This window comes from Muscardinus avellanarius (genome assembly GCF_963383645.1).
Source record: "Muscardinus avellanarius genome assembly, chromosome: 2".
Taxonomy (NCBI): domain Eukaryota; kingdom Metazoa; phylum Chordata; class Mammalia; order Rodentia; family Gliridae; genus Muscardinus; species Muscardinus avellanarius.
The window spans coordinates 112347903-112370259 of record NC_137787.1 but is presented as its reverse complement, the minus strand read 5'-3'; positions in this window follow the sequence as shown (position 1 = coordinate 112370259).

The window sequence follows — 22357 nt, the reverse complement described above, 5'->3', positions numbered from 1 at the left end:
ATTTGGTTACTATGAATTGTGCTGCAATAAACATGAATATGTATAAATTACTATAATATTTTAATTCTGCTCCCTTTGAAAAGATACATAAGAGTGATATACTTGGATTATATGCTGAATCAATTCCCAGTTTCTTGAGCCATATCACTCATCTTCATAGTAGCTTCACTAATGTGCAATCCCACCAACAATGTATAAAAGTTTTTATCTTCCCACAAATTCACCAACATTTACTGTTTTTTGACTTCTTGATGTGTCATTTTGATTAGTATTAGAAGAAATTTTACTATAGATTTTTATTTGCATCTCCGTAATTCCTAATGATGTTGAACGTTTTTTCATGTATATATTAGGCATTTCTATATCATTTTTATTTAAGGTGTGATTTTTTAGTTCAATAGTTCATTTCATGATTTTTTTTTTAGTCTTTTAAATATGTTTTATAGAAGGGCGTGGTGGCGCACGCTTGTAATCCCCGCGCTTGGGAGGCAGAGACAGGAGGATCGCGCAGGCTTGAAGCCAGCCGCGTGCGCTGGCTTAGGAGACCCTGTTTCCAAATAAAAATGTAAAAATAGGTCTGGGAGTGTAGCCCGGAGGTAGAAGGGCTTCCAGGAACCCCAGTACCTACCACCAAAAAATAAATAAATAAATAAAATAAAATAAAAATAAATATGTTTTATATTCTAGATATTATTCTTCTATCAAGAAAAATAGCTGATCTAACATTCTCAGGTTTTTTTTCTCTTTATATTTTAGTGATTTCCTTTGATGAGCATAAATGTTTAGTTTAATGCCATCTCATTTATATTTATTATTCGAGTGTGTGTGTGTGTGTGTGTGTGTGTGTGTGTGTGTGTGTGTGTGTTACTGGGGATTGACCTCAGGGACATTATACTATTTTTTACAGTACTGGGGTTGGAACCCAGGGGCATTCTACCTCTGAGCTACACACCCAGCCCTATTTTTTATTCTTTATTTTGAAACAGGGTCTCAGTGAGTTGCAAAGGGCCTCACTAAGTAGCTGAGGCTGTCTGTGAATCACAATTTTCCTGTATCAGCTTCCCAAATGCTGGGATTACTACCATGCACCACCATGCCTGGCTGACATTATACATTTCTATTCTATTTTGAAACAGGGTGTAATTTGTAAAAATTCTCACTAAGTTACTGAGGTTGGCCTTGAACCCGCTCTCCTGTCTGAGCCTCCCAAATACTGGGATTACATGAATGCAACACCATGTTTGGCTTATATATTTTTTCTTAAATGAAATACAGATATCTACTAATCTTCTAGGAACCAAAGAATACTGAATAAGAGGGATCTCTACTTTTCAGTACTGCTTATAGACAGCTCTTAGTCACTTTTCTGCCCAGCTACAGAAATCAATGTTTATTATTACCAGGAGAAAATGATGATCAGTCACTAGCCATTCTTGTGTTTCTCAAGCCTCTGGCACTCAGTCACCTCCTGAAGCATTGCAGATTGTTGTCTAAGTCTTAGCCATCAAATGTTCTTCCTATGGCCTTTACACTTTGTTTTTAAGCAATTGGATCTGAGTGTAGGAGGACTGGTCACATGGTGTAATGCAACTGAAAAAAGAAAGTAGATCTAGGATTTTATAACGTGCAACCTACTGTGAGACTTTTTTTTATAAAAGGTAAGGTCCTTGGAAGCAAAACGACCAGTCTGATAACTGAAATTTGGTCAGAAAAAGAGGCATACATATTAGTTAGGATGAATTATTTTATTCAAGTTAATATCAAAAAAGAGTCAGGAATATTCCTGGTGTCCAGTTAGTTGTAAAGCTTCAAAGACGACTGGAGTGATTATATATACTTATAATATGCTAGGAAGTTGTGCAGAAAAAAACTAACTGGTGCTACTAATGGAAATTATTGTTGTTAAGAATATAGGTGGTGTAGCCACGTCAAACTGAATCCATGTAGTAGCAATCAGAAAAATTCTACTGGCAGCATTTCTGTGAGATGACATGGTAAGATCCATGAGAAATTGAGATGCTGAATTGGGCTCCTAGGTCAGGTTCATGAATGATTCTCAAACTAATGACATAATGGCATCCTAGAAAAAGACCCTTCAATACCACACTGAGGTTTTGACTAAATACCACTTGGCATAATACAGGTCTACAGATACAGAGCCCAATAAGATCAATATGGACCTAGTCAGATGGGCCAGAGACTCTTTATATTGTGTCAAGAGAAAGCTTATGCAAACAGAACAATTAGCTTCTGATCTCTACTGAGTTGACCCTCAGTTTATAGTTTACAGTGTGTGAATAAGTAATATTCTCATGTGAATATCAACTCTAGTATCACAGTGTCTGGATGCCCAGCATGTATGTAGGTGGAATTTGGGGCAGGGGCTAGGTACCAGTTTCTCACTAGAGATAGGCATTGCAGGTACATAAACATTTTAATTCTTTTATGTTTATCCAAAGACTTTAGTATAGCCAATCAAGGTGATTTTTCTCATGGGGTCTGCATCTCTAGCTTGAAAAAGCTGTTATTTTTTTCCACTAACCCTTCTACCTGACAGTTACATAGTAGGTGAATGTGTTAGGATGCATCATGAATTTGGATTTAATCTTGGACAGTGTATTTTGGGAGATGAGTGCCACAGTCTCTACCAATTTACTGTGAGCAGCCACACAGCATCTTAAGTTTCTCAAGCTGTTTAATAATGGCAGATTAATTAGCACTCTTCCTAAAAAAAACCTTTTATAAGGCCAGTATCCCACTGTCTCTCCATGCTCTTGTGCCATCTGCAATGGTCTTTGTATACTCATTGTTAGCACAACTAAACATGAGATAGTTGTTACAGCTCTACCACCCATAACCCTACCTGTTGGTGGCTCTGATTTTTCTCCTATCTCCAAGTATTATAGTATCAATGGCAGGTTGTACTACAACAATAGTCCACACACTTGCTTCCCCTGATTAAATCATTTGTTCAGTAAGCATTTTTATGATAGTGGTGAACCCTCTTATACTTGTGAATTTACAGAGCCTAGTGTATCTACCTAAGAAAGTGGTCAGATGATTGTATAGATAACCCAACTGCTGATCATCACTTGAAGCTCAGGAATTAATATGTTGTTAGAAAAAAAAACTCTATATCATGGTCAATGTACATGACACTAATTTAGAACAAGGTTTTACATTATGGTGGATTGACGAATATAAATTAGGCCATCAATTCACATCTTTATCAGTAGGCTGGTCAGTTTGCCCTGTGATTGGTAAAATCTCAATCAGTGGCTACATCTGTATTAGGGCATTATACATTGCTAGAAACTGCCTTTCTAAAGAGATTTCTCTGGGTTTCATTTCATTCCTGAAATGTTATCAGAATCTTGGAGGTAAAGTGAGTGTAATGGTGCATACCTACAATCCAGTTCTTGGGAGACTGAGACAGGAGGATCATAGCTTCAAAGCCATCCTCCAAAACTTAGCAGAACTCTCAGAAACTCAGCAAGATCCTGTTTCAAGATTAAAAATCACATGGATAGGAGTCTAGCTTGGAGTTAAAATGCATCTTGACTATACCCAGTACAGCTCTCCTGAATAAAGAATCCAAATGGTAATTTTTATCTTTTTTTGTACTTGCCAAAGAGTTAAGTCCATGCCATTTACTAAACAAGTGACATTGCCCTACATATGTACATCTGGTATATGTGAGCTAGAGGATGGGATTGGGTTACTAAAATCTTTGCTGTTTCGAAGGTTTCCTATTGAAGAACATGTCAGCCCTGTGTGACTCTCTTCTCCATATCTTGATTTGGTAGAAACAGACATTGAACTGGATGAGGAATGGAAGTCAACAAAATCCTGTGACCATTTACCATACATGGGATTAGGAAAATTTACACTTCATCTTGCACCATGCAGTCTTACCTGACTGGCCATTTTAGAAACTTCTCAGAGTTCAGGGCCTCCTGTCTTCTTAGGGTTAACAAGCCATGTCTTGATGGTGATAGGAGTGCATAGTTGTTCTTTTGTTCCTTGTCATAGAGTACATGATCCACCTATTCATACAGTATCATCCATATAATACAAAAATATAGTTTTACTACAGAATAAAAACAGAGTGTGGTCTTGAACCACCAAACCATGAGAATGCTGACAATGTTCACTGCCTTCTCTCCCAAGTGAACTGCTCCTATGAGTCCAGTTTCAAAGGAATGTTGAAAAGAGCACTAGCTAAGTCCAGATCAGCAATCATAGAGCCAAGCAGATTTTATTTTTTCTTCAGCACTTGGATAAAATTGGCACCATCACACAAACAGAAGTATCAAGTTATTTAACACCCCATGGTTGAAAATAATTATCCAAGACCATTTGGGGATTTTTACTGGCCCCACAAGACTACTGAAGGATTCATTGGCAGGTTGTAAAATCCCAATTTATTGTAATTCTCATATAGTTCCTCAGCTTGCTCACATATCAGATTATATTGCCTAGTATTTACTACCTGATTGGTGAGCAAGAAAGCTAACAGGTCTCAGGGTTTTTTTCCCCTCAATATCACCTTTGCCACCTGAACACTGAGTCAAAAATTTCCCAGAAATGAGCCAGCCATAGTGGTGCACGCTGGTAATCCCTGTGCTTGGGAGGCAGAGACAGGAGTATCATGCAGGTTCGAAGCCAGCCAGGTGCTGGCTTAGGAGACCCTGTTTCCAAATAAAAATATAAAAATATAGGTCGGGGAGTGTAGCCCAGAGGTAGAAGGGTTTCCAGGAACCCCAGTACTGCAAAAAAAAAAAAAAGAAAGAAAAAAATTTCCAGAATTGTGTAATACCTTTTATAATAGAATATATTAACGTGAATGTTTTCAAGGAACAGGGAGACTGGTACCAAATATGGAGCACCTTCTCATTTCTACACTTAACAACATTATTTTGCTCTAATGATCTTGCCTCCAGATCCATGTATAAACTGCCAAGACCCTGAAAAAGATTCTGGGTGGCCATGGATTTTTGTGCATTCAGTGCCCACTAATTCCAGAACAATGGTATTTTTCTTGTTCTGGGGGGGGCGTCAGTAAATAGTCTGTTTCACTCAATATTTGGCCTCTGTCACTCTGGGTGTATCTTAACTCTTTCTAATTATAAGGAGAAGAGAAATTCATTGAGTAGCCAGTATCAACATGGAGAATTTTTTCACTTCCCACCATAGCTAGGAAAGGTTAAGAGAGCTATTTGAGCTTACATTGTTCCCATAAAGCAACAACAACTGAATTATGAGGCTTATCTATCTTTGTTCTGTGAGTGCTAGAGTCAAATAAATCATGCTATATCTGTATTCTTATTGTCTTAAATGCCCCCATTTATTTTTTATCCATTTTTGTTTGTTCTCCCCCCCCCCCAAGTTTTGAGGCAAACCAAAGCTTGTCATGAATTCTTTTTGTTTCTCCTAGGTTGACAGTAGTGTCACCCACAACATAAATGTTCTATGAGACAATTGGGCTGAGAAGAAAAATAAAGTATGCACATCATTCTCAAAGGGGTGTTTGGTCAGTTTGCATTTTTTATGACCATAAAGACAGCTTTATAAGTTCAGAGCTTGGTGCTTGCCCAATTGCTGCCAAACACTCTGACTTTCTTAATGCTTTTCCACCACAGGGTTTCTTGTGCTGGCAACCCCCGTCCACCTGTCTATGCCTCTTATGCTCAGTATGATTCAGTTTATAAGGAAATTATATCCTTGGATCTGATGGGCAATATATGGGCACCACCTTAAAGCTACACAATTGTGTTAACATTTATTTTCTCTGCTTTACTTTCCAGCAGAAAAAATTGTCATTTCCTCCATGTACCAGAGTCTCACTAATCATAATTACATTCTTAGGGCCTCTTAAAATGTACTTTTATTGCTATATTATAATTTTACATCATAATGAATCCCAGAGTGATAGAAACATACATACAAGTGTCCATTTTCACCTCTCCACTTTCCTCCTCTAATTTCCTTCCACCAATCTACTAGCATCTTCTTTCATTTATCTGAAGTTTCTTTTGTTTCTCAACTTCTCTTTAGCTTCTACATAGTGAAAAAAAAATATGGCCCGTCACTTTCTGAGATGAACTGATTTCACTTAGCATATTTTCTATCCTTATTGATTTTTCTTCATATGACATAATTTTGTTATTTCTCTAGCAATTATGTGGGAGTCTATTTCAAAATGGTCAATGTTTATATTTGATAGAAGATACCAACCAGGATTATTTAAGTCCCATCAAGGAGATGGAACTCAGTATGGCTACAGTCACATCAAGTGGAATAATATGGCAAAAAAACATAAACACATAATTTAAAAGCTATGAGGTGTTAGCTAAAATGTAAAGAGTAAACTAATCATCTTGGAAACTGGGTAGTCCTCAGTCTCTCTGGTTATGACATAAGATAATAGCAGATTTTTTTAAAGATAAAAGTGAGTTCCTCATGTTTTGCTGACACTAGAATTGTATTTCACTACCATTAATTTTTGTCGCTGTATTATTAAAATATGAATCTTAGGATGTGTTGTTTATTCAGGTAACACAATTATGTGGCTGAGATGAGATTTGACCAAAGAACTATGGCTCTAGTCTGTGTTAAATGAGCACATTCCATAAGGTCATGAGAGGAGTACCTTGCTAGCTAGAACACAATGGAGAATGGTACACATATGAGCAGAAAAATAAAAAAAGGAAGAGAGGGGCTTTGCAATTTTTCATTGCATACCATGGGTCATATGTTCTGCTAGGCACTGATTTTAATTAATCTTAATGAAACCACATGAACTGGGCATTGAAGTGATTTTAAAAAATAAACAAACTGAAGTAAAAAAAAATTTCTTATATGTGGGTTGATAAACTTAAGGTCCTAAAAGGCCAAATATGGATTATGAGGAATGCTCTTCACAATGCCTTCCCAACACCATCATTAGCCACATACACTGACCACCATCCATTTATGCTTCTCTTAGTGTAGCTTCCAGAGACCAATTTCATCATATTTAAACAAGCTGTGAAAAAATGTATGCAAGTTTTTCCATTTTGTTACTAATAGTAAATGTTACTTTTAATCCATTTTTACTGTGCTAGATTAAAACAATGTACAAAACTCTTTATAAAAAAAGATAATAGATTTTTGCAAGTACATATACTTCATAGTAGCAAATTTAACAATTTATGTCACACAAGTATACTAGACAAGCTAAAAGTCATATAATTTGAGCATTTTAATTAATTAGTAAATAACATGCTACAAAAAAGCAGGGTAAAGGAAATGAGGAACCAATTCAGAAGGAAAAGAGGAGATTCAGAAAGTTGGTTCAATTGACAAAAGAGAACTGTCATGCTGATCCTTAGTCAGGGAAAGAGCAGGAACAGAGCAAAGTTCTAGATCAGAATTAAATCCAAAGCAGCTTCCAGGCATGGTGATGCTTGTAATCCCAGGATTCGGGAGGTAGAGACCAAAGGATCATGGTTTGCAGACAGCCTCAGCTACTTAGACCATTTACAACTCAGTGAGACCTCTATGAAAAAATACAGACATGGAAAAAAAGTAATTGAAGAAGACTTTATAAGATGGAAAGAAGTTCCATGTTCATGGATAGGCTATACTTCCAAAGTGGATCTACAGATTTAACTCCATATATTACCAAGAACTTTCCTCACAGACATAAAAAAAAAAAATCAGTTCTTAAATGTATTTGGAACAACAACAACAACAACAACAACAACAACAACAACAACAAACAAAATAGCCAAAGTAGTTCTCAGCAACAAAATCCATGCAGGAGGAATCACAATTCCTCACTTTGAACCATACTACAAATTCATAGTAATAAAAAGAGTGTGGTACTGGCACAAAAACAGATATATAGACCAATGGAACAGAATACAAGACTCAGAAAAAAATCTGCACACTTATAGCCAATTGATTTTTGACAAAAGGGCCAAAAACATACACTGGAAAAAAGATATCCTGTTTAACAAATGGTGTGGTCAAAACTGGTTAACCATATTCAGAAAAATGGAAATAAATCCCTTTCTCACCATGAATAAGAGGCAATTCCCACCCCATCCCTTCTCCCTCCCCATTCAAGTTGGTGAGATTGGTAGTGATACCTTCATAGATGGATGCAACATTATTTCATTTGTTTCCTTCATCAAGCTGCATTTTCCCATTCTTACCTCCCTCCCCATTCCCCTTCCACAAATTTACTGGCCTCTCTCCTTATTTATCTTAAGTCGCCAGGCGTGGCAGCGCAGGCTTGTAATCCCTGTGCTTGGGAGGCGGAGACAGGAGGATCGAGCAGGTTCGAAGCCAGCGGAGCGCGCTGGCTTAAGAGACCCTGTTTCCAAATAAAAAAGTATAAAAATAGGTCTGGGAGTGTAGCCCAGAGGTAGAAGGGCTTCCAGGAACCCCGGTACCACCAAAAAATAATAAATAAATATCTTAAGTCCCTTTTGTTTCCTATTTAAAAGCAGCTTTTGCATCAACTAAAATCTGATCCCTAGCATGAATGGTGGGGCAGGAAAAGGGACTAATCCAGACTTTTTCTGAGTCTCTGCCTAAGATCCCAGGTGCTCTGCTGGCAGGAAGTTGAGATTTCATTCTCCAGCATTATCCCAGGTAGAATTCCCACCACAGGCAACTCAAAATAGACTGAAGGTTGTACTTTGAAAGAAATAAGATAAATCAGACAAAATATAATGAGGGTTCCTTTACTTGCACCATGTCTTCTACTTCTAAAAATGGAGTACAGTTTCCAAAGTCTTTATATGGCACACATGGATATGAGGGTTGCACCCATGCATCAATAAATACTCTCTAAGTGCTCTCTTACATCCAGAAAAGTGGGTCTTTCTCTTTATGTACTGATAATTTGCAATATATACCATAAACTTACAGAAAATGCAGATGATAAAAAGTCTTCCTTGAAAACATGTTTCTTAAAGAATCTATAAATCAAAAAATTTGATCTGAGAAATCCTGCAATTTTACTTTGAATCTAGCCTGTAAAAATAATAGGTAGTGTATTTGTAAACACATTAGAGGCAAAACCTGGATTAGATAGTTTTATACATATTTTTTACCTTTTTTGGTGCACAGATATATTTTGCAAAACAGTGACAAATGAGGTTGTTTTCAAATGGAACTGTACCTTGGAGAAATCAACACTTTGTCCGAGGTTAAAAAACTACCAGGTAGGATGCTGCCACATTATTTTTCTGAATATTTTGGTATTATTTCATAATCAGATGGCAAATATATTCTGTAAAACCAATGGACTCTACAGCACAGTGTTAATAGCAGCAGTAAATAGAGATGCTGAGTGTGTGAGTCAGCATAAGCCACTTGGAAGCCTTTGAACTGTCCTGCTGTGGAATGCTAGATTTCATAAAATTAGTTCTCTTTATTTGGGTTAGTTTGAGTCAGGACGACACTACCCATTTTGGAAGATTCTGAAGAAGTTGAGTAAAGAGTTACACACAAAATGTGCTTCATGTTCCCTTCCATCTGAAATATTCTGTGAATTCTTTTCTGGATGTGTTATATATTGGTGTATTGTAATCATACATCACATATCATCATGTAAATTTTTTTCTGATAAATATTTCCTGAAGAGGAAAGGGGGAAGGATGATATCCATTTACACTAGATCATATCTTGACTGAAAATTCAAATTACTTCTATGACAAATGTGCTAGCTGACAGAGCACCCAGTGAGTAGAGTGACATTCTAGTCGTAAGTTTTCAACATTTGGTAATTTGCCTTTTCAGAATATTATTTCCCCTTGAGATGTTCTATTTGATTAAGATTTTACCTTCTCAAATTTATTAATCAAATTAAATTAATAACACCTTTCATTCAGTGTCAGGCAGAGGGATAATTCTTAATTTGCAGAGGGATTCACTTCTTATTTTCCACTCAGTCATCAGACTCCACCTGTTCCTCAATGTGCATTGCAAGTTTAATCTGTAAATGTCTTGTTCCAATCATTGCCTTCTTGCTCCTCTATCAGAGATTAAAAAAAATTGAGTAAGGGCTGATTGCATGATGTGTACATGTATATCTCTACAATTTTTATCCTATTACGATATATGACTAAAATGAACCAATAAAAATTTATCTAAAAATGGGTTGTAAACATAAAAGACAAAGAAATGAAGGAAAAAGTAAACCTAATTATTTTTCATGGAACAAATGGTGTTAAAAATACTTTTTTTTTTTTGCAGAACTTGGGATTCTACCCTTAAGCTACAACCCCCTCATTCCTATTTTATTATTCTTTATTTTGAAACAGGGTCTCACTAAGATGTGGAGGCCCTCAATAAGTAGCTGAGGCTGGCCACAAACCTGTGATTCTCCTTTGTGAGCCTCTCAGATACTAAGATTAAAAGCATATGCCACTGTTCCCAGCAAAAAACAAAGTATTCTAACATCAGCTTAATTGCAATAAGATAAAGAAAGAACCTGGAGGTTAAAGATTAAAATATTTTGTCATGCCATAATGCCATAGAAAGGTATAAAGGCCATTATAATCTTGGCTGATTCCATAGTTTGGCAATTGTTAATTAATTGTGTTGCTATGAAAATAAATATGTATGCATTAGTTTGATAATTGGGTATTCAATATTTTGGGTAGATAACCAGAAGTGGTTGCTGGCTCTAATGGTAGGTTCATTTCCATTGTTCCATATCCTCCATACTGTTTTTCAAAGTGGTTGTTGTACTAATTTGCAGTCTCACCAGTAATGTATTAGAGTTTCTAATTCTCCACATCCTCACCAGCATTTGTTGTTGTTTGTGTTTTGAATGATTGCCAATTATAGTTGGAGTCAGGTGAAATCCCAGGTTAGTTTTGATTTGCATTTCTTTGATTGCTAATGATGTTTAATTTTTTATACATTTATTGCCCATTTGAATTTTGTCTTTATGAAGTGTCTGTTTAGTTCACTTGCCCATTTTTTGATTGAGTTGTTTTCTTAGCTGTGAGTTTCTTGAATAATCTGTATATTCTATATATTGAGAAACTTAGATGCAGGACTGTTAAACAAAATGCTAACAACACACATTCAAAACCACATCAAGAAAATCATACACAATGACCTAGTAGGATTCATCCCAGGAATGTAAGGTTGCTTAAACAAACAAAAACAATCCTTGTAGTTCATCACATAAACCAAACCGAAGACAAAATTTAAATAAATGCTATAAAAGCATTCAAAAAATTTCACACTCATATGCTAAAAACACTGCAGAGAATCAGAAGGAACATTCTACAGCATCATAGAGGCAATCTATAATAGGCTCACAGTGAGCATCATATTAAAAAAATTATGAAAATTAACCCAAAAAACAGAAACAACACATGGATATCCATAAGCACTAATTCTCTTAAATATAGTACTTGAGACTCTAACTAGAGCAGTAAGGCAGAAAAGGAAATCAAAGAAGTACAAATAGGAAAAGAAAAACTATAACTATTTGTCAATGACCCAACAAACTCAACCAAAAGGCTTATAGAACTGATCAACAAACTCAGCAACGTGTCTGGATACAAGTCAATCTTAAAATCAGAAGCTTTTCTGTATGCCAATCATAAATCCACTGAAAAAGAAATACAGAATACACTTTCATTCAGGATATCTCACCAAAAAAAATCAAATACTTAGGAATAAATTTAACCAAAGAGGTAAAAGACTTCTAAAAAGAAAATTATAAAACATTGAAAAGAGAAATTAAGGAAGACATTGGAGATGACTATCTTTCATTTTTCTTGGATAGATAGAATAAATATCATTAAATGGCCATTTTACAAAAGTAATCTACAGATTAATTGCAATACTCATTATACTACCAAGATTTTTTCAAACATACATAGATAAAACAGTCCTTAAATTTATTTAGAACAACAAAAACCCCAGAATAGCCAAAGTATTTCTCAGCCACATGAAACATGTAGGTGGCATACATGACAAGCACTTCTGAAGATGTTTATAGAGCCTTTCATTGTGGTTAACAATGTGAGTTTAGGCACCAGGATATTAGTTGTAAACCACAACTCCAAGTCAGTTAACATTCCTGTTTCCTTTTATACAAGGTCAGAATATCTTACAGATTGTTTTTTTCTAAAAATTTTTATGGATTCAATAATCATTAGATATTGCTAATTTTGTGTGTTTTATTTCATTATCATTTGTCTTTGTGTTTGGGCAACTGCATGTCACATACAGACTTAAAAGGTACTACTCAAATGGTTCCAGTAAACAGAACCAATAAAGTAGTAAGTTAAAAGAAAACCACAAGATGTTGTGGCACACATTTGTAATCCCAGTAATTGGGAGCCTGAGACAGGACTATAACAAAGTATTAGCAAAGTATTGAAACCCTCAACAACTTAACAAGATCCTATTTGAAAAAATGTTAAGACTAGAGATGTTGCTCAGAGGTAGAGCACCCCAGAATTAATCCCAAGTCCCCTCCCCATATGCAAAAATTTTAAAGGAGAAGCCTAAACTTTATACCATCTGATTGCCATATATTTATTGTATATGTGTATGAATATATGTATTTGCTATTATATATTTTTGTTATATATGTGTATGTATATGCATGTGTGGGTATATATGTATATACATATGATATGTACATATACATATATGTACATATTATATATAATTATCTTATATATTATCATATATACATATATTTATGATCATGATCATATATATATATATATATATATATATATATATATAATCAACATCCAAAACAAGGCAGAATGGAGAGAAAGCTTTGAAGACAAGTAAGAATCAGAATCCTAAATATTTTACTTAAAGACTCTGACATTAGAAAGTTTTAATGACAAAGGTCAGTCTCATTCCATGAGACACAATAGCAGCGAAGATCACTGCATTAATTTTGTTGTTGTTTATGGTGGTGATGGTGCTGGGGATTGAACTCAGAGATATTCTACCTCTTACCTACCTCTTGCACTTTTTATTTTGAAACAGGGTATTGCTAAGTTGCTAAGTTCGGTCTTACCAATTTCTGAAGCTGACCTAGAATAAGCAATCCTCCTGTCTCAGCCTCCCAAGTAGTGGGTTATAGGCATGCACCACTCCTTCTGGCTGACATTATTTTTTAATTAGCCTTATAAGGAGGGCCCATAGCGAAGTTTAAAGAATTCTAAAAAAGCTGCTCACAAACTTCTCTATTTCCCCCACTCCATTTACCTGTTTATTCTATGAATAATTTTTTATAATCTGCTCTTGGAAAGAATAAGAATACTTCTAAGCTTCATTAATACCCTATCATGCATGCATCATCTATCTGGCTCCAGGATAGTACTTTCACCTTGTATTATTTATATATTTATAAGTTCTATACTTCATATGCTCAGAAATTTTACACATATTTATCAAGAAACAAAGTCAGAGTTGGGCGTTGCGCTGCACGCTTGTAATCCTCGTGCTTGGGAGGCGAGACAGGAGGATCACACAGGTTCAAAGCCTCTTTCTGGTTTAAGAGACCCTGTTTCCAAATAAAAATATAAAATAGGTCTCGGAGTGTAGCCCGGAGGTAGAATGGTTCGATCCCCAGTACCATCAAAAAAAAAAAAAAAAAGAAAAGAAAAGAAAAGAAATCAGCAGTTAGTTTCACTGAGATCTGAGGAAACAATAATAACACTGCTCCTCACAGTAATGGTATGGGACATGGGACATGAATCATGTGCAACAGACACTTGGATTCTAGCTGATGGTATAAAATTAATGGCTCCAGTAACTGGACATGCCCATGGATAGTAGAAAACATATCTAAAATATCTGTCAAGTTCTGAGTACTCTAGGAAACCCAAAATACAAGGTAGCCAATGGGCAAATGACTGTAGTAAATATGAGATTAATATATAAAAGTTCTATTTTGCCCTAAATTTAAAGCAAAATAAAAGAAAATTGTTAATATTAAACTAAACCGTGATCATCAGCAATTAGCAAATCTCATGCAAACATCACATTTCTATTTGAATTTAAAGCTGGAATGAAACAGGTAAAAGTGAGTTTTCCAGTTTCTAAAGTTATTAAAGCCCTCACCCCACTTACAAACAAGCCCATTAATAGTTACTGCCAATAGGAGGCCAATTATTATTTGTTTTTGTTTCTGTTTATTTTTAAATTTATTTCTTCATAGAAAACAACTCGGGGAGATGAAATGTTTTGGATGCAATTCTTATAGTCATAAATCTTAAAGGGTTACAAGATGGTAGAGGCATATATGCACACATGACATTTTTAGCCCTTAACTAACTTTTAAAATACTTCTCTGAATAAAAATTATTAATCTTATATGGGTAGCATGGGTTTGGCATCACTTTTTTTTTTTATGGTCTTGGGGATAGAACCCAGGGGCAGCCTTATTTTTAGTCTTCTTATTTTTGAAACAATGTTTCACTGAGTTGTAAAGGACCTTGTTAAGTAGCTGAGGCTGTCTGCGAACCACAATCCTTCATTCTCTGCTCCCCAAAAGCTGGGATTACACACATGTGCCACCACACCTGGCTAAATTGTTTTTTTTACACACACTTCACTATTTTATAGCTACCAGAATCCTTTTTTCTCACTCTGTTACTCACCATTTGTCAGAAGAGAGGAGAAAATACCAATATTGGTTTAGGATAGGTGTGTGAGTGTGAGTGTAATCCCTGATTATAATTTGAAATTTGAAACATGGTAGACCCTGTGTGAAGTGTTGTGAAAGGTGACCATAAATCTAGTAGAGATGTTTTGAGCACTGAATGGTACACAGAAGCTCAGGGAGAGGCTCAAAGTGGCTCCTTCATAAAATAATCTCATTTTCTTAACACCTTCTCTGCCATCTGATTCTTACCTACCTTAGACCACCCTCGGAGTGAGTGCTCTGTCAAAAGAAGATTGGACAGTATCCTAAAATCACTGATGCCATGGTCTCTTCAGCTCTCCCTCTGTGGGGTGAGACCCTGGGGAAGGAATTGCTCCTTTTGCATTTGACCTACATGAGGATCACTATGAGTAATTTGTTTTATAAAGGGAGATGGAACTGTGAAATGACTGCTGAAGCAAGGTCATTTGTGTCTTTGAAAACTTCATTCTGAGCCTAAAAAGTCCAGTCAGTCCACCTACTGGCACTGCTTTCTCCTTTGTGCCACTCTTGTATTGTGCTTTTGTTTTTTCTGGAGCATCCTTTCTTCCAATTCACATATTTTACCTTATTATTGTTAGTATTAAAATAATCCACACAAGCCGGGCGTGGTGGCGCACACTTGTAATCCCCGCTCTTGGGAGGCGGAGACAGGAGGATCGTGCGAAATATATATTACTATTAATATATATGTATTTGCCAAACAATACAAACATATTGAGTGAAGACATTCTACTAGATTCAATGAAAACTGGAGAATAACACTTATTATTAAGACTGGTATCTTGAAGAGCTCATAAATTGGTGTTTGGAGCTGATGTAATTGATTCAAGAGGATTGTAACCCCAGAAGTTGATAAATCCATTGTGATGGATTCATTCTAGTTGGTACCTGGTAAGTCAGTATTTCATGGTTCTGGAGTGTGGCCTTGAGGTTTCTCCTGTCCTGAATTGCTTGCTCTCTCTTTCTCTCTCTTCCTCTCCCTCTCTCTCTCCCTCTCCTCTTTCGTCCCTCCACTTTTCTGGCTTTCATAATGTAAAGAGCACATTCTATTTTTTCTCCCTCTTTCCACTTTCTGTTGCCACCATATCCTGAGATCCATGATTCCAAGCTTTACATGAACTGGGCCCGAAACCATAAGAAAATAAATCTTTTTTTTCTCTAAGGTGTGTGGTCAGATATTTAAATTAGATTCAACAAACAAAAGATACAGATACTATCTACCTTCAAGATGATTCCAAATGCTCAGGATATACACATAACAAAAGTTAATAACAGATAATATATCAGTAGGGGTTCAGGGTTGTCCATGATTAATCATAAGATACACAGCCTAGAAACAAGGCTTTCTTTAGGAACCCATATGATGAAAAAGCATGGCATGAAACAAAAAAATGGTCAAAACAAAAAAAAAATTTGCAATGGGAGCTTTTGAGTAATTTGCAAAATGGGGAAATATAAAGAATTTTTCACATTTCAATTGTGAAAACTTCAAGAGAAAATGTACAGACCTTAAAAGACTGAGCCATATCTGCAGTCATAAACAAACAAGTTTATCCTTGTGTGAAGTTGGTTTGGACACAAATTCCGAAGGAAAGGAGGTTTGGGGGACCATCATAAATGTAGTTCAATGCCTTGAAAATCAGTTTGTTGTAAATAAGCACAACCTATGTTTTAGGATATAGAAAAACAAAAATTGTGTGAATGCATGATAAGCACACTTATTTGTTAGGACAATGTACCAATTTTTATATATGATACTATAAACTTGATAGATGAACTTGCATATCTGTCAAAATATATATCCTCTTTGTATGTCAGATACTATGGAATGTAATAATAATATCTCAGTATGCTTCACCAGTTGCCACAAATGTATTTCCTCCAGGCAAGATGTTAAAAATGGTAAACTGTGAGAGAAAAGAGGAGTGAACAGTACCTAGTAAATATTAGTGTTTTTTCTTTAATTTTCTGTAAACTCAATACTGCTGGAAAATAGTTTATTAAGACAAAACTATATTTTCAAATAGAAGACAACACATAATAAAACCCATCATTCAATCCCTGCTTTCCCAAAGCATACTGTTTCACATGATTCCAAAGTCATGCCAGAAGCAGGAGACATTCTCTAGTTTCATGGTTAACTCTGGTTAGCCACTCGATTCACACCCTCAGATTTTTGCAAACTTTTTGTTTACTTTGTAGAATAGCGATGTCCTTGGGAACAAGATTCCATAATAAAGTGCTCCTGCTGGCTCTTATGATTTGTTGTCTTGGTTGAATTTCTTTTTTTTTTAAATATGAATAGCTTTATTGAAATGTGATCAACTGCACATATTTAACATGTTATAATTTGCTAAATTTTAGATATGTATACACTGCAAAATCGCCAATCAAGATGGTAAACATATCCATCGTTTGTAGATGTCCCCCATCCCACAGTGATCTCTCTTTTTATTTATTTATTTATTTATTTTTATTGAACATAAATAGTATACATTTAAACTATATTTGGTGCCCTCTTCCCCCCACCCCCGTTTTCCCTTCCCCCCTCCCACCAATGGTTGTCCAGGTTATCCATGTCTTATTCATAATTTTACACATGTTCAGGTGTAGACCCTCATTAATCAAGATCGGCCTTCATCCTCTCCTATCTTTCCATTCAAACTTAGCTAGTATTTCCCCTCTAATGGTTGAATTTCTAAGCTATGGACTGCATCTTATTTTGGGGAACATTAAGATGTGTGAAAATTTCTTAATTTAGATAGCAATGTGATAGAACTTTAATAATGTGATATGATGGGTGCTTCATATAATAAGTATTGCAACATAATTTTAATAGTGATATGATGGGTACATGGAAAGGGATTCATCTTGAAAATTAAAAAAGAAAAGAACCTACCACTACACACGTAGAAATTTGTATAAGCAAAAATTTTGCATGTGTTAAGGCATAAGTTCATACTGTAGAGTTTTTAAAAAGTATTTTTACTTTGAATCATAAAACAAAGCATCACAGAGTGGTTAATTAGAAGTTCTGTGCCAGATAGCTTTGCACAAAATTTCTTTAGAATCTTTGACCGATGTCATGACATTGGTATTAAAGAAAGTGGAGAGAGGAATGGGACATATTAGTATTTTGATTTAATAAATTTCCACAAACTCAATGGGTTAAAACAACATAAACATATTGACTTATAGTTCTAAGGATCAAAAATCCAAAGTGAGTCTTATGCAGCTAAAATAAAGATGTAGGCAAGGTTGTATATATTTAGATTATGCCAGAGGAGAATATTTTTATCTGCTTGTTCTATTTTGTCCTGTAGCCCCTTCTTTCATCTTCAAGAAACATCTTTATTATTATATCACTTTTTTGTATCTTATCCTATTGACTCATGTTTATAAGGACTCTTATACCGATATTATGTTCACCAAGGCATTCAGAATAAGTACTCCATTACAAGAACTTTGACTTAATTATATCTACTGTTTCTGGTACCAAGTCAATTTACCTGGGTATTAGAGTACGGATATCTTTGGGGATTTATTATTCAATCTACTGCAGAAGCCTAGATCAGAATGTGAGTAAAGATGAATAATCTGATAGAAGAATGGAATAAAAGGTCCAAGTGGAATATAGGATTTAAAAGACAAGAGAATCTTGGTATCAGATAGGGAAAAACCAAATGTTTACCACTAAAACCTGAATATAATATTTAGCATAAAATGTATTTTAATGAAAGGATTTATTTAGAAAGCCCATATAGAGATGCTTTACAAACACACACAAAATATAGAATTTGAGGCTTCTATTATACTTTTCTGAAAATTATAATAACTAATGTAAAAATCCATATTCAATTTTGATTTATCATGCAGGTTTGCAATTTGTGAAGGAAATGCAGGGAAAAGAAGGAGATAATGTGATTTGACTGTATTATGGAAATTAAACTTTTGTATCCTGTCTATGTTCAACTTATGAGTAGAAAAGTCACACACATCTTTAGAAGCTTCAATGTAAAATTGTTCTTTCATTTTCTCCTGGAAATTGATGATTATAATAAGTGTGATATAAATGAAGTTTCCACTAAAAAATTCAGAATTTATGGAAATTTATTCCGTTAACAAATGATAATGTTGCTTTATGGCAAATAATGAATTTGAGTAAAAAAAACTTAAGGTTATGCCTCAACTACTCAGGAAATATAGTTAAAAGTTTAGTCTGATGCTGGGCATGGTTTTGCACATCTGCATTTAAAGTACTTGATAGGCTGAGACAGGAGGATGGCAGGTACAAGGACAGCCTCAGCAAGTAGAAGTTTCTCATCAACCTAGTAAAATTTTGTTTCAAAATAAAATTTAAAAGCAGGGCAACAGGTATAGCTTAGAGGTACAATGTCCCCACGTTCAATCTCCAGTACCACACACATACACAAAATTAACTGAATCTCAGTTTTTATCACTTAAAGTATAGGTATACTAATGTATTTTATTAGTATTTTTAATAATTAAGCAAGGTTATATATGAAAAGCACTCAAGATATGAGTCATTATTTATTAAGCACCCTTATTTTCTTTGTAAAAGGGAACCATTATTAAACAACTACATGCTATTACTGTATTTAATCAGTTTGTGGAGTATGTACAAAATGTCAAATAGCAGAGAATAGTGGGTGAGGCCAAAGACATATGGCATGAGAATACAGGTCAGCTTTTTTTTTAATCTTGTCAGCACCTCAGCTAGCCCTGAGATCAACTCCTGTCAAAAGGCTGGAGTTTCAATTAGTGTGGACTTAATTCATTTAGGCAAAATGATGCACAGCCTCTTTATTCAAAACTCTCAACTCATGCCAGGCATGGTGGTGCACACTTATAATCCCAGCATTTGGGAGGCTGAGGCAGTAGGATTGAGGTTCATGGACAGCCTCAGTTATTAGTGAGACCCTTTGCAATTCAGTGAGATCCTGTCAACTCCTACTTACTAGTGAAAGAAAAAGAAAACACAGGAAAAATGATAATATTTTAAGAGAAACCTGAAATATTGAATAAGAAAAGTGCTTACTTATAAGGATAATAGAAAGGAAGATCACATTACATGTGAATGTTATGTGTGAATATAATATGTGAAGAAAGAAAAGACATAATGTAGGAGGTAGTAAGATTAAAAAACATTTATTCTGGGCTTCAGAGACTATGGAGGAATGAATAATTTCAAGTGCCAATTCCTTTATAAGAAACAAAAATAACAAGGTATAAACTGTTTTAACTACCTTGAGCAAGACTACAAAAAAAAGTTTTCAGCATCTGAGACAATGCTGAATCAAAGAAAAGGAAATTAAAATTGTAGAAAGACTCAATTTTTTTATGCCCTATCTCTTCCATGCTTACAGAAGGAAGCACATATTTTTAGTGTATGACAGTGAATCCTGGTCCTGGATATTACAAAGAATATCTTATTTTAAGAGAATAATAATTTTAAAAAATATTTAACATACTTTAGGGTTACCTGAAAGACTGATATGGGGTTCTTATCTCTATTTCATATAAATTTTAATTCATTTAGGGGAGAAAGGCAATAAGACTGCCTTGGGAATTTGGTAATGTTAGTAAGCAACTTATGACTGGTGCATAAAAGAGGTTAAGACATACAAGAGAAGAGAAAAAAACTTGAATAAAAGGCTGTAGAGTCATTATTTGGAAAGGTAGGACATTGAAAAGCAATTGTTTATAGCAGAGAATTTAGAAAGCTAAATGCATGGCAAAATAAGTGTTCATGTGCAGAGAAAAACATAAACTTTTAACTTTAGATAACTTCTAGGCTCAGTTAAAGTACGAAGTGAAAGTTAAGACAGAGTTTTTAACAGTCTGGATAAGTATTAAAGGATTGTCCCAGCCCAGAACCAAGTAAAGACTGGTAGAAACTTTACTTGTTTTTATTCTTTTTTTCTTTTATCTTAATTTCTGTTTTTATTTGTTTTATACTTTTATTGGTGCGCTGTAGATTCACATCATAATGTAGTTTAGAGTGATAGTGACATACATCTCACAGCACTTGTTGAGATTTTATCTGGCTCCAACATCAGTCTCCTCATTTCCCATCCATGTTACTGAAATTGACAAATCTATTCTCACATAAGGTCAGTGGAAATATATTCTTTATTAATTTACCCTCTCCTTAGCCATTCTTCCCTACACCAACTCTCTCCCTCTACTGGGGTTTATTTTCTATTATCTAAAGTCCAATTACTCACCAGCATTCACTTATAAGGGAAAACATGACCCTTCACTTCCCATAACTGACACTTCGCTTTCCATAATTGACTTCCCGACTTAACATGATTTTCTCCAGGTCCATCAATTTTTCTGAAAATGATATTTTTGTTATTTCTTATTGTTGAGTAGATTTTTATTGTGTGTATATCCCATAATTTTGTAGCCCATTCATCTTTCAATGGACACCTGGGTTGGTTCCATCATTTGGCTATGATTAATTGTGCTGCTATAAATGTGGATATACATGTATTACTATAATATTCTTATTTAGATATCTTTGAAAAATACCATGGAGTGGAATATTTGGTTGATATGGTAGATCTATTCTCAGTTTTCTAAAAAGTCTACACAGATCTTCATAGAATCTACACCAATTTGCAATTTCACAAACATTGTATAATCTTTTCTATTGAGGAGGTAGCAGCGAAGTAGGAAGATAGGACCAGAGGGCAATAGTGGAAAGGCTTAATTTTCTGAGAAGCAACAGATGCTAACTAATTTCCAATACTCTTGAAAAAAAGGTCAGAACTCTTAAATGTTGAGTTATAACAAGAACAAAAGCCTCTTGAGAGTAACTATAGGTTTACAAATCTTTAGTTATTGATGATTAGCAATTCCAGAAGAATCTTGAGAGGACAGGAAGTAGTGCCTGGGAGCCCAACTGGACAAAGCAGACACAAAAAAAACATTATCTGAACCTCAGAAAATTTCACTAGGACTGCCAACTAAGAAAAGAAAACTCAAAGCAACTCTAAATGGTTACCCACTTTGGGAAACCCTCTTTTTGGGGGACCTTTTTTCTCTCTCATAGGTCATGTGGGCTTTGAGAGAAAGCAGTGTGTAATTGATGGCACTTGCCCCAGGCTCCGCCTCCCAAATATGAGTATTACAAGCATGCGTCACCACCCCCGGCTATATCTGTTTTTAATACACATCTATTTGCTGGTTTCTTACCTTCCACTAATATCTCTCATCAGCCTATTTTGAACATGATGAATGATTCTACTTTGGTACAACATGAATCAGCTATGTTGCTTTTTTCTCTATTCAAAATCATAATTCTTTTCTCCCTCTTGGAATTAAAGCTTAATTCATGATTTGGAGAAACCATGATGCCATTTCTTGTATGTCTGCTTCCTTCATTACCTCCTTAAAATAAGCTCTCATTTTCCTTCCTCATTTTTCCTTCCTCATTTTTCCTTCCTCATTGCAGGTGCACTGGCTTTCTTAGCTGTCTTCATGAAGATCAGAATTACTTCATGTCATGATTTCTATTTTTCTTATTTTCACTTGTCTCGCCCCATGTTATACTATGTTGTCCTTGACTTTCAAAGTGAACCATTTCTGACTACTCTACCTACATGTCATATATTTCTCCATTATTTACAT